This window comes from Rutidosis leptorrhynchoides, chromosome 4 (genome assembly GCF_046630445.1).
Source record: "Rutidosis leptorrhynchoides isolate AG116_Rl617_1_P2 chromosome 4, CSIRO_AGI_Rlap_v1, whole genome shotgun sequence".
In the NCBI taxonomy this organism is placed as follows: domain Eukaryota; kingdom Viridiplantae; phylum Streptophyta; class Magnoliopsida; order Asterales; family Asteraceae; genus Rutidosis; species Rutidosis leptorrhynchoides.
The window spans coordinates 463,989,554-464,002,176 of record NC_092336.1 but is presented as its reverse complement, the minus strand read 5'-3'; positions in this window follow the sequence as shown (position 1 = coordinate 464,002,176).

Here is a 12,623-nt window from a genome sequence, read left to right as displayed (position 1 = left end):
AGAGAGATGGATGGATTTAGGATATATAAAACGTCGAATTGCGCTGGCTTTTATAGGCATTTTTGTCCAGGGAGGCTCCGCGAGTCACGGCATTTTTCCTCTTAAAACTCCACAAGTCGCGGAGTTCGTAAAACCAGCTCACACCATTTTGTCTTTTAATTTTACGACGTTATTTAAATATAAATATAATATATAAATAATTTTTAAGAATTATTTAAATATTATATTATATTTATGTGCATAGTTGACTCGTAATTTTTAGTCCGTTGCGTCGAGCGTTGAGAGTTGACTCATGTCCCGGTTCCGGATTTTCGAACGTCCTTGCATACAATTTAATATCTTGTACTTTGCGTTTTGAATCTTGTACTTTTGTAATTTTTAGACGTTTCTCATCAATAATTTGAACCTTTTTGATTGTATCTTGTACTTTTTAGCTTTTTGGACCTTTGCGTCTTCAATTCGTAGAATCTGCCTTTTGTCTTCACCTTTTATTATTTAAACGAATATCACTTGTAAATAGAACAATTGCAACTAAAAGCTTGTCTTTCTTGAGGGATAATGCTATGAAATATATGTTCGTTTTTAGCATTATCACAGCTGTAGGTTGACAAAAAATCTAGAAAGGTCATCTCGAAAATCAGCTGGAAATCCACGGACCTCAGCATCAAACAGGGTCGCCAAGTGGTCAGACTTATCCTAACCATGAGAGGATCTGTCTCATAAAATGGGGAGGGCGCCATGCAAATTAGCTTGATAAGACTAATGAATCAGACCCCCAGAAAGGATAATCTCCTTAAAAGATTAAAAATCAGCATTTAAGCCTGATATTACTCAATACTTGAGATTGACCTTAAAGATTGAGAATTACAAACTCATGGAATTCAATGATATCTAAACTCGAGCTTGAACGAGAAGATATTTTGATCAAATTAAAACCGATTTGTCTTCTGAAAACCTATTTTCAATGCGTTCATTACCATTGAACGTAAAATCCTAGGAATTCACATGGAATTCATTAGGTCACCTGAACCAAATCGGGTGTCAACCGTAAGAACGGTGGTTGCATAGCATGGTCGAAGACGGGACCTTGTGCCAGACCGAAAAATTATAGGGTGATCTTTACTATTTCTCCTAAAAAGGATAGTAATTGCATCCGACACGTTGTGGACCATGAACATCTGCATGTCATTAGACATTGCCTTAACAGTTGCTTGTTCAACGCTTTCCTTTACAACCGGACGGTAGTTTACCAAAAGGTAATATACGGAACAAGTATACTGGACGTGTTGCTTTCCTAATACAAGGTTAGCAAGTGGGTGACACAAAACCGCAAGTTTTGAGCTAAAAATTGAAAATATGAAACCCACAAAACTACAAAAACATTTTGCAAACACCGATGAAGGGTTATTCCGAAAAACTTTTCTAGGGTAAAAGCTAGAATGAATTTTTAAAAGATCAAATGTTTTCATAAAGATCCAATTTCCTTAAAAGGATCTAAATTTTATAAGTCATGTGGGACTGTAAACCACATCGTTACTATCATTGTTTATACCGACGTATCAAAATCACTTATGTATAAAGTGTGAGAATAAAAAAAGTGATTCGAGTGAAGTGTGATTTAATTTCAAGTTCTGTATTGCTTGAGGACAAGCAACGTTCAAGTGTGGGGATATTTGATAGTGCTCTAAATGAACATATATTTCATAGCAATATCCTTCCAATATGTAAAGCTTTTGGTTGCAATTGTTCTATTTTTATGTAATAATCGTTTAAATAAATAAGTGCGAAGACGAAAGACAAAAATGACGATTTGAAGACGCAAATGACCAAAAAGCTCAAATGTACAAGTTACAATCCAAGTGGTTCAATTTATTGATAAGAAACGTCTAAAAATGACAAGAGTACAATTCGCGGAACGCAAAGTACAAGATATCTACGCTTACGAAAGGACGTTCGAAAATCCGGAACCGAGACATAAACCGAGTATCAACGCGTGAGTCAACGGTCCTAAAATTATGAGTCAACTATGCACAAGAATATAGTAATATATATATATATATATATATATATATATATATATATATATATATATATATATATATATATATATATATATATATATATATATATATATATATATATATATATATATATATATATATAATTAATATAAATTATATATATATTATATATATAATAATATGTCGAAAAGCAAGAAAACAAAAAATATGTGAGCTAGATCTGACGGCCATGCGATCGCATGAGAAATAGGCATAAAATCCATGCAAGTGCATGAGCCCATGCGAGTGCATGAGATTTGCACTAAAACCCCATGCACTCGTATGGACATCCATTCTCAATTCTCTTTGTTAATATATATAATACAATATATATATATATATATATATATATATATATATATATATATATATATATATATATATATATATATATATATATATATATATATATATATATATATATATATATATATATATATATATATAATATATAATATAGTTTAGTTTTATATTAGTTAGTTTGGGTATTGTAATAATTGTTCATTTGACCGGACACGGGGATGGATTAATAGTCAATGGACTCATTAAAACATGGGTAGATTACATTCAAGGATAATTGGTGTAATTGTTAACAAAGTATTAAAACCTTAGATTACACGCAGTCGATAACCTGGTGTAATCATTAACAAAGTATTAAGACCTTGTTACAGTTTAAGTCCCCAATTAGTTGGAATATTTGACTTCGGGTATAAGGTTAATTTGGCGAAGACCCTAGCACTTTATAATTATGACCGATGGACTATTATGGACAAAACCAGATGGATATATCAAATTATCCAGGATAAAGAACAATTAACCCATGATAATAAATCAAAATCAAAACGTTAAACATCATGAGTACGAAAGTTTAAATAAGCATAATATATTTTATTTCATATTTCCTCGTTCTTTTATTTATTGTTATTTTAATTATGGTTATTTATTTTATCGTTAGTTAAATATCGCCATTTACTTTACACTTCGCTTAAAATATAAAATCGACAAACCAGTCATTAAACGGTAAGACCCCCTTTTTATAATAATAATAATAATTGTAATATATATATATATATATATATATATATATATATATATATATTATATTTTGTACAAATATAGTTATATAAAAATATAGTGTAAAATAAGCCGTCTCCCTGTGGAACGAACCGAACTTACTAAAAACTATACTACTCTACGATTAGGTACACTGCCTATAGTGTTGTAGCAAGGTTTAGGTATATCCCATCTGTAAATAAATTAAATTAAAACTTATGTAATTTGTATCATATTCCGTAATAAAAATAATAGTATTTCGTACTACACTTCGGACACACTTGGGTTTTTGGATGCTTAATTACACTTAGTAATTTACTAAAGCACACTAGTTAGTCTTGTTGGACTTTCTACCTTGTTGGACTTTAGCCCACCCTACACTAGCTAGTGGACTATTTAATTAGCCCAATTTAAATAAGTTAGTGACCCATATTAATGAAAGACAAATGCCCATTTATTAGAGGGAACATACTAGCATTTTTGTTAAGCATTATCCTTAATGTTGCATGGGATCCTAACATAAGCACCAACTTTAGACAATCATTAACCAAAAAGCAAAAAGGTGTCCCCCTTGTCCCCCCATGAAACCTACGGCCACCTCACCCCACCCACACCCTCACCACCTATAAATACAAGCCTTATTCCATCCATTTTACACTTGCTCTCATTTGCATTTTACATACACTTACTCTCTAATTCTTTCTCTAGTCTTTCTCTCTCTAAAAAGTGTAAGTATTTGATTTTTCTTCCTCTTCTTCTCTTCTCTTTCACGAAATCATCATCATCATCAAAGGGTCTTGCTTTTTAGCTTTTGATCTTGATTACATCTTGTAGATTCAAACATGGATTTGAATCCTTCAAGAACATGGAAGATTCAAGATTTCTAGCTTTGAATCTTCACCTATTTTGTAGATCTAAATCTTTTACCTTTAATCTTGTTATTTTGATTATAAAGATTCAAACTTGTGTTTGTAATCTTTATGTAACTTAAAGATCCAAGCTTTATGCTTCAAGATCTTCAAGAACAACCAAGATTCAAGCTTTCTAGCTTTGAATCTTTATTTCTTTTGTTGGATCTAAGTTTTCTAACTTATGATCTCATTATTATGTTATAAAGATCAAAACTTGTGTTTGTGGTCTTCATGTAACTTGAAGATCTAAGCTTTATGCTTCAAGGTCTTCAAGAACACCAAAGATTCAAGCTTTCTAGCTTTATAATCTTATAACTTGTGTGAAAAGGATCCAATCTCTCTAGCTTAGTGTTCCATCACTTCATTTGATTAAGATTGTGTTCATATTTGTTTGATTGAAGTAAAGTTTGTAGCTTTAGTTGTAAATATGACTTGTATTTGTGTTAAGACTAAGGATATGATGTAACCTTGGTTCATCATCCATCTAAGACTCTTAAATGAGTTGTGTTCTTACTTAGTCTTAACATATTTTGTGTTGATGGTTGAATCTTGGTCAAGGTAATGCTAACCCATCAATGAGTTGTACACTTGAAGCTACAAGCATCAAGGATGAGAACCGTGATGAGCAACAAGCACCAAGAACCCCACCGGAGCACTTGTTTACTATTTTTTGGGATCTGATCAGATTCTTGGTCTTATAAAAAATTGATTTTCAGTTACTTCGTTTCAAGTAGATGACTTTTCGTTTAGGCCTCGTCTTAATTCGATATACGGTTTAGGATTTATGGCGTTCCGAAAGTCACTACGCCATTGTAACGTTGTGCTGAAATTTCCGACCTACTCGCACTTAAACCGTCGCCACAGTCAAAGGAAGATGAGTTAGGTTTTGAAATTTGGTCAGCGGTTAGAGGACTCACATACGGAGCCATAGCCACTGACTTCTCATCTTTTCGATTTGTATAGAGGTCGTAATGGCTGTCCGAAGTCAGCCTTTTGTTTCGATCTCTATTATTGTTAAACTTACCTTAGTGTTGATGAATGATGATGATAATGATGATGTCGATGATGACACTTAAACTTAATTTATTCACTTTTAAACTTATTGGGACAACATACTGACCTAGTGACCATTGACTTAGGTTGACGACCTTTCGGACCGACTTACTACCTGCATACGTTTCATATCGACTTTTACTGCTTATTCACTGTGAGTTATAGCTTCCCTTTTTACTTTACTGTAACACCCCATCAAAATCCCTTTAACAGAATGTTAACACTGGTCCCAGTGCTTGGCTTGACTTCTACGTAACGGCAATATTCTACAGCGGAAGCAATTAATACGTAAGAATAAAACACGCAAAACGGATCAATAATAATGTTGAGTGAATCTACAGGTTTTAGGTAAACGATACAGTATGTTTAAAAAGTAATATTCTAAAAACGTTTATTAGAGGAAGACCACTAAGGTTCAATGTTAAAAGTTTGTGGACGACACCGTGTCCCGTTTCAAAAGTTTATTGACACTACCATGTCAAGTTTCAAATATCTGTAGACATTACCATATCAAGTTTTATCTCAATTTGTTCATAAACCACAGTTTTACATAACATTGTATAGCATCTGAAAAACAGTTATCAGAAAAATAGTTTAGTTTCCTTGACCACGAGATGTTTGCATAATCTGAGCACCTGAATACTAGCAATGACCCGAGTATAGAAGCCACTATACCCGCCTTACCTCGTAAAAAGTTATAAACTTGTTCAAATGTATTTAATGTTCAAAGTAAATGAACCACAGTTTTTATAGCGGGTGAGGTTGTCAACCTAATGGATCCGTTCATCTAAATTGTGCTTACATCGATGGTATTAAAAGTATTCAACCTAGAGGCTTTTTGAACAAACTCAATATGCATATATAGTACTCATGTCAATACAAAAGCATTTGAAAATGTAAATATAACAACATGTATTCTCATCCCTGAAAACATGTAAAAAGCGGGACTGTAGACTCACCTTTGAATAAAGCTCGGATTGAAAAGTGAACAATTAACTTGTACGGTTTATAGCCGAGTAATGCAACCTAAGTATACGTATTTAGGTTGGTCAATATATGTATCTTAAATAAGTGTGGTTTCATAGTGTACATTGTCTTATTGCTCGACTCGACGCGTTTCCAAGTAAAACTCAACTATATCATGCAAGTCAAACAAAGTCAACCGAAGTCAAACCGAAAGTTAAACTTGGGCTATACATAAGCAAACGACATGATATCCTAGTCTAAATTGAGTGTTTTTAAATTATATTTCCATTGGTATAAGTATCACATGCCAATTCGTTGTCTATCAATACCATATTTCTGATCAAGCAACAAAAACACAACGATAATTCAAATTGACATAACTTAATCATACGGAAACGAAATCAAGCGAATCCAAAGCCTAAACTCAATAGTTTTTCGCAAGGAATCTGATTATAACATAATAATTAACATTTGAAGAACTTAATTTTTCTGATCAAACAATAACAAATTCTTTTTTAAACCCTAGCGCATCAAACAATCAAAATAACGATAACGATTAACACGTACGCGTATAGACTTGAGCAATTGACAACATAACTATGAAACTTTAATAAAAATCAGATTTTAAGAATTAGGGTTCATGTAATTATACCTTAGATCGCTAAAAGAATTATACCAACGCGTAGAGGAGATCGAGAATTGCAACGTTTGTTCTTGAGGTTTTATCAAAAATTGAAAATTGAAGGTATGGTGATGGTGATGTTGGGCGACGGTTTTGGGGAGGGAGAGGGAGATCGACTGCTCAAAAATTGATGTAGGGGATTATGACTAAATTAGGTTAACACATGCTATTTATATCTAGCCCTAATATTGATAAATACTGAAATGTCCCGTTCTTATTGATTAAAAACGTTCCATATTAATTGATTTCGTTGCGAGGTTTTGACCTCTATATGAGACGTTTTTCAAAGACTGCATTCATTTTTAAAACAAACCATAACCTTTATTTCATAAATAAAGGTTTAAAAAGCTTTACGTAGATTATCAAATAATGATAATCTAAAATATCCTGTTTACACACGACCATTACATAATGGTTTACAATACAAATATGTTACATCGAAATTAGTTTCTTGAATGCAGTTTTTACACAATATCATACAAACATGGACTCCAAATCTTGTCCTTATTTTAGTATGCAACAGCGGAAGCTCTTAATATTCACCTGAGAATAAACATGCTTTAAACGTCAACAAAAATGTTGGTGAGTTATAGGTTTAAACTATATATATCAAATCGTAACAATAGACCACAAGATTTCATATTTCAATACACATCCCATACATAGAGATAAAAATCATTCATATGGTGAACACCTGGTAACCGACATTAACAAGATGCATATATAAGAATATCCCCATCATTCCGGGACATCCTTCGGATATGATATAAATTTCGAAGTACTAAAGCATCCGGTACTTTGGATGGGGTTTGTTAGGCCCAATAGATCTATCTTTAGGATTCGCGTCAATTAGGGTGTCTGTTCCCTAATTCTTAGATTACCAGACTTAATAAAAAGGGGCATATTCAATTTCGATAATTCAACCATAGAATGTAGTTTCACGTACTTGTGTCTATTTTGTAAATCATTTATAAAACCTACATGTATTCTCATCCCAAAAATATTAGATTTTAAAAGTGGGACTATAACTCACTTTCACAGATTTTTACTTCGTCGAGAAGTAAGACTTGGCCACTGTTGATTCACGAACCTATAACAATATATACATATATATTAAAGTATGTTCAAAATATATTTACAACACTTTTAATATATTTTGATGTTTTAAGTTTATTAAGTCAGCTGTCCTCGTTAGTAACCTACAACTAGTTGTCCACAGTTAGATGTACAGAAATAAATCGATAAATATTATCTTGAATCAATTCACGACCAAGTGTATACGTATCTCAGTATTGATCACAACTCAAACTATATATATTTTGGAATCAACCTCAACCCTGTATAGCTAACTCCAACATTCACATATAGAGTGTCTATGGTTGTTCCGAAATATATATAGATGTGTCGACATGATAGGTCGAAACATTGTATACGTGTCTATGGTATCTCAAGATTACATAATATACAATACAAGTTGATTAAGTTATGGTTGGAATAGATTTGTTACCAATTTTCACGTAGCTAAAATGAGAAAAATTATCCAATCTTGTTTTACCCATAACTTCTTCATTTTAAATCCGTTTTGAGTGAATCAAATTGCTATGGTTTCATATTGAACTCTATTTTATGAATCTAAACAGAAAAAGTATAGGTTTATAGTCAGAAAAATAAGTTACAAGTCTTTTTTGTAAAGGTAGTCATTTCAGTCGAAAGAACGACGTCTAGATGACCATTTTAGAAAACATACTTCCACTTTGAGTTTAACCATAATTTTTGGATATAGTTTCATGTTCATAATAAAAATTATTTTCTCAAAATAACAACTTTTAAATCAAAGTTTATCATAGTTTTTAATTAACTAACCCAAAACAGCCCGCGGTGTTACTACGACGGCGTAAATCCGGTTTTACGGTGTTTTTCGTGTTTCCAGGTTTTAAATCATTAAGTTAGCATATCATATAGATATAGAACATGTGTTTAGTTAATTTTAAAAGTCAATTTAGAAGGATTAACTTTTGTTTGCGAACAAGTTTAGAATTAACTAAACTATGTTCTAGTGATTACGAGTTTAAACCTTCGAATAAGATAGTTTTATATATATGAATCGAATGATGTTATGAACATCATTACTACCTCAAGTTTAGTAGGTAAACCTACTGGAAGTGACAATAAATAATCTAGCTTTAAAGGATCTTGGATGGCTTGAAAGTTCTTGAAGTAGGATCATGACACAAAAACAAGTTCAAGTAAGATTTTTACTCGAATTAAGATAGTTTATAGTTATAGAAATTGAATCAAAGTTTGAATATGAATATTACTTTGAATAAGAAAGATAACCTACTGTATATAACAAAGGTTTCTTGATCTTAGATGATTACTTGGAATGGATTAGAAAGCTTGGAAGTAAATTAGTAAACTTGAAGGGATTTTTGAAGTGTTCTTGAAGTGTTCTTCCTATGATGATTATAGCTTGATTCTTGGAGTGATTTTTGATGAAGATGATGATTAACTACTAGAAAAATACGTTCATAATAGTGTGTGTGTGTGTGTGTGGAGAGAGAATTAGAAAGAGAATTAGAAGTGAAATGGAGTGAATGATGAGTGGTAATTGGTGAGTGGTGAGTGGGGTTAAAAGTAGTTCTAGTTAGTTGACTAGCTCATGGTAGAAGTTAAAATTGATTAGTCATACATGACATAATCAAGAGTGGAATCCCATGCTAGTTCCTATTGGTATATACCCATAGTAAGTACGTTTTGAAGCTGTGTATAATACGGGTAAGAATACGACTAGAATTCTTGATGAAAGAAAAGAATGAGAAAGTAACTATAACTATTTTCGTTAAGTATGAGTGTTTTGATATATGTCTTGAAGTCTTCCAAAAGTATTTTAATACATCTAAATACACTACATGTATATACATTTTAACTGAGTCGTTAAGTCATCGTTAGTCGTTACATGTAAGTGTTGTTTTGAAACCTTTAAGTTAACGATCTCAATTAATGTTGTTAATCCATTGTTTATTATATCTAATGAGATGTTAAATTATTATATTATCATGATATTATGATATATTATTATATCTTAATATGATATATATACATTTAAATGTCGTTACAACGATAATCGTTACATATATGTCTCGTTTCGAAATCCCTAAGTTAGTAGTCTTGTTTATATGTATATAACTCATTGTTAATATACTTATGGAGATACTTAGTTATCATAATCTCATGTTAACCATATGTATATCCATATATATATCGTCATGTTTTTTTTACAAGTTTTAACGTTCGTGAATCGCCGGTCAACTTGGGTGGTCAATTGTCTATATGAAACATATTTCAATTAATCAAGTCTTAACAAGTTTGATTGCTTAACATGTTGGAAACATTTAATCATGTAAATATAAATCTCAATTAATATATATAAACATGGAAAAGTTTGGGTCACTACAGTACCTACCCGTTAAATAAATTTCGTCCCGAAATTTTAAGCTGTTGAAGGTGTTGACGAATCTTCTGGAAATAGATGTGGGTATTTCTTCTTCATCTAATCTTCACGCTCCCAGGTGAACTCGGGTCCTCTACGAGCATTCCATGGAACCTTAACAATTGGTATCTTGTTTTGCTTAAGTCTTTTAACCTCACGATCCATTATTTCGACGGGTTCTTCGATGAATTGGAGTTTTTCGTTGATTTGGATTTCATCTAACGGAATAGTGAGATCTTCTTTAGCAAAACATTTCTTCAAATTCGAGACGTAGAAAGTGTTATGTACAGCCGCGAGTTGTTGAGGTAACTCAAGTCGGTAAGCTACTGGTCCGACACGATTAATAATCTTGAATGGTCCAATATACCTTGGATTTAATTTCCCTCATTTACCAAATCAAACAATGCCTTTCTAAGGTGCAACTTTAAGCATGACCATCTCTCCAATTTCAAATTCTATATCTTTTCTTTTAATGTCAGCGTAGCTCTTTTGTCGACTTTGGGTGGTTTTCAACCGTTGTTGAATTTGGATGATCTTCTCGGTAGTTTCTTGTATAATCTCCGGACCCGTAATTTGTCTATCCCCCACTTCACTCCAACAAATCGGAGACCTGCACTTTCTACCATAAAGTGCTTCAAACGGCGCCATCTCAATGCTTGAATGGTAGCTGTTGTTGTAGGAAAATTCTGCTAACGGTAGATGTCGATCCCAACTGTTTCCGAAATCAATAACACATGCTCGTAGCATGTCTTCAAGCGTTTGTATCGTCCTTTCGCTCTGCCCATCAGTTTGTGGATGATAAGCAGTACTCATGTCTAGACGAGTTCCTAATGCTTGCTGTAATGTCTGCCAGAATCTTGAAATAAATCTACCATCCCTATCAGAGATAATAGAGATTGGTATTCCATATCTGGAGACGACTTCCTTCAAATACAGTCGTGCTAACTTCTCCATCTTGTCATCTTCTCTTATTGGCAGGAAGTGTGCTGATTTGGTGAGACGATCAACTATTACCCAAATAGTATCAAAACCACTTGCAGTCCTTGGCAATTTAGTGATGAAATCCATGGTAATGTTTTCCCATTTCCATTCCGGGATTTCGGGTTATTGAAGTAGACCTGATGGTTTCTGATGCTCAGCTTTGACCTTAGAACATGTCAAACATTCTCCTACATATTTAGCAACATCGGCTTTCATACCCGGCCACCAAAAATGTTTCTTGAGATCCTTGTACATCTTCCCCGTTCCAGGATGTATTGAGTATCTGGTTTTATGAGCTTCTCTAAGTACCATTTCTCTCATATCTCCAAATTTTGGTACCCAAATCCTTTCAGCCCTATACCGGGTTCCGTCTTCCCGAATATTAAGATGCTTCTCCGATCCCTTGGGTATTTCATCCTTTAAATTTCCCTCTTTTAAAACTCCTTGTTGTGCCTCCTTTATTTGGGTAGTAAGGTTATTATGAATCATTATATTCATAGATTTTACTCGAATGGGTTCTCTGTCCTTCCTGCTCAAGGCATCGGCTACCACATTTGCCTTCCCCGGGTGGTAACGAATCTCAAAGTCGTAATCATTCAACAATTCAATCCACCTACGCTGCCTCATATTCAGTTGTTTCTGATTAAATATGTGTTGAAGACTTTTGTGGTCGGTATATATAATACTTTTGACCCCATATAAGTAGTGCCTCCAAGTCTTTAATGCAAAAACAACCGCGCCTAATTCCAAATCATGCGTCGTATAATTTTGCTCGTGAATCTTCAATTGTCTAGACGCATAAGCAATCACCTTCGTTCGTTGCATTAATACACAACCGAGACCTTGCTTTGATGTGTCACAATAAATCACAAAATCATCATTCCCTTCAGGCAATGACAATATAGGTGCCGTAGTTAGCTTTTTCTTCAATAGCTGAAACGCTTTCTCTTGTTCATCCTTCCATTCAAATTTCTTCCCTTTATGCGTTAATGCAGTCAAGGGTTTTGCTATTCTGGAAAAGTCTTGGATGAACCTTCTGTAGTAACCAGCTAGTCCTAAAAACTGGCGTATGTGTTTCGGAGTTTTTGGGGTTTCCCACTTTTCAACAGTTTCTATCTTTGCCGGATCCACCTTAATACCTTATTTGTTCACTATGTGACCGAGGAATTGAACTTCTTCCAACCAAAATGCACACTTTGAAAACTTAGCGTACAATTCTTCCTTCCTCAATACTTCTTTCACCTTTCTCAAATGTTCACCGTGTTCTTGGTCATTCTTTGAGTAAATAAGTAGGTCATCAAGGAAAACAATGACAAACTTGTCAAGGTATGGTCCACAAACTCGGTTCATAAGGTCCATGAACACAGCTGGTGCATTAGTTAAACCAAATGGCATGACCATAAACTCGTAATGACCGTAACGTGTTC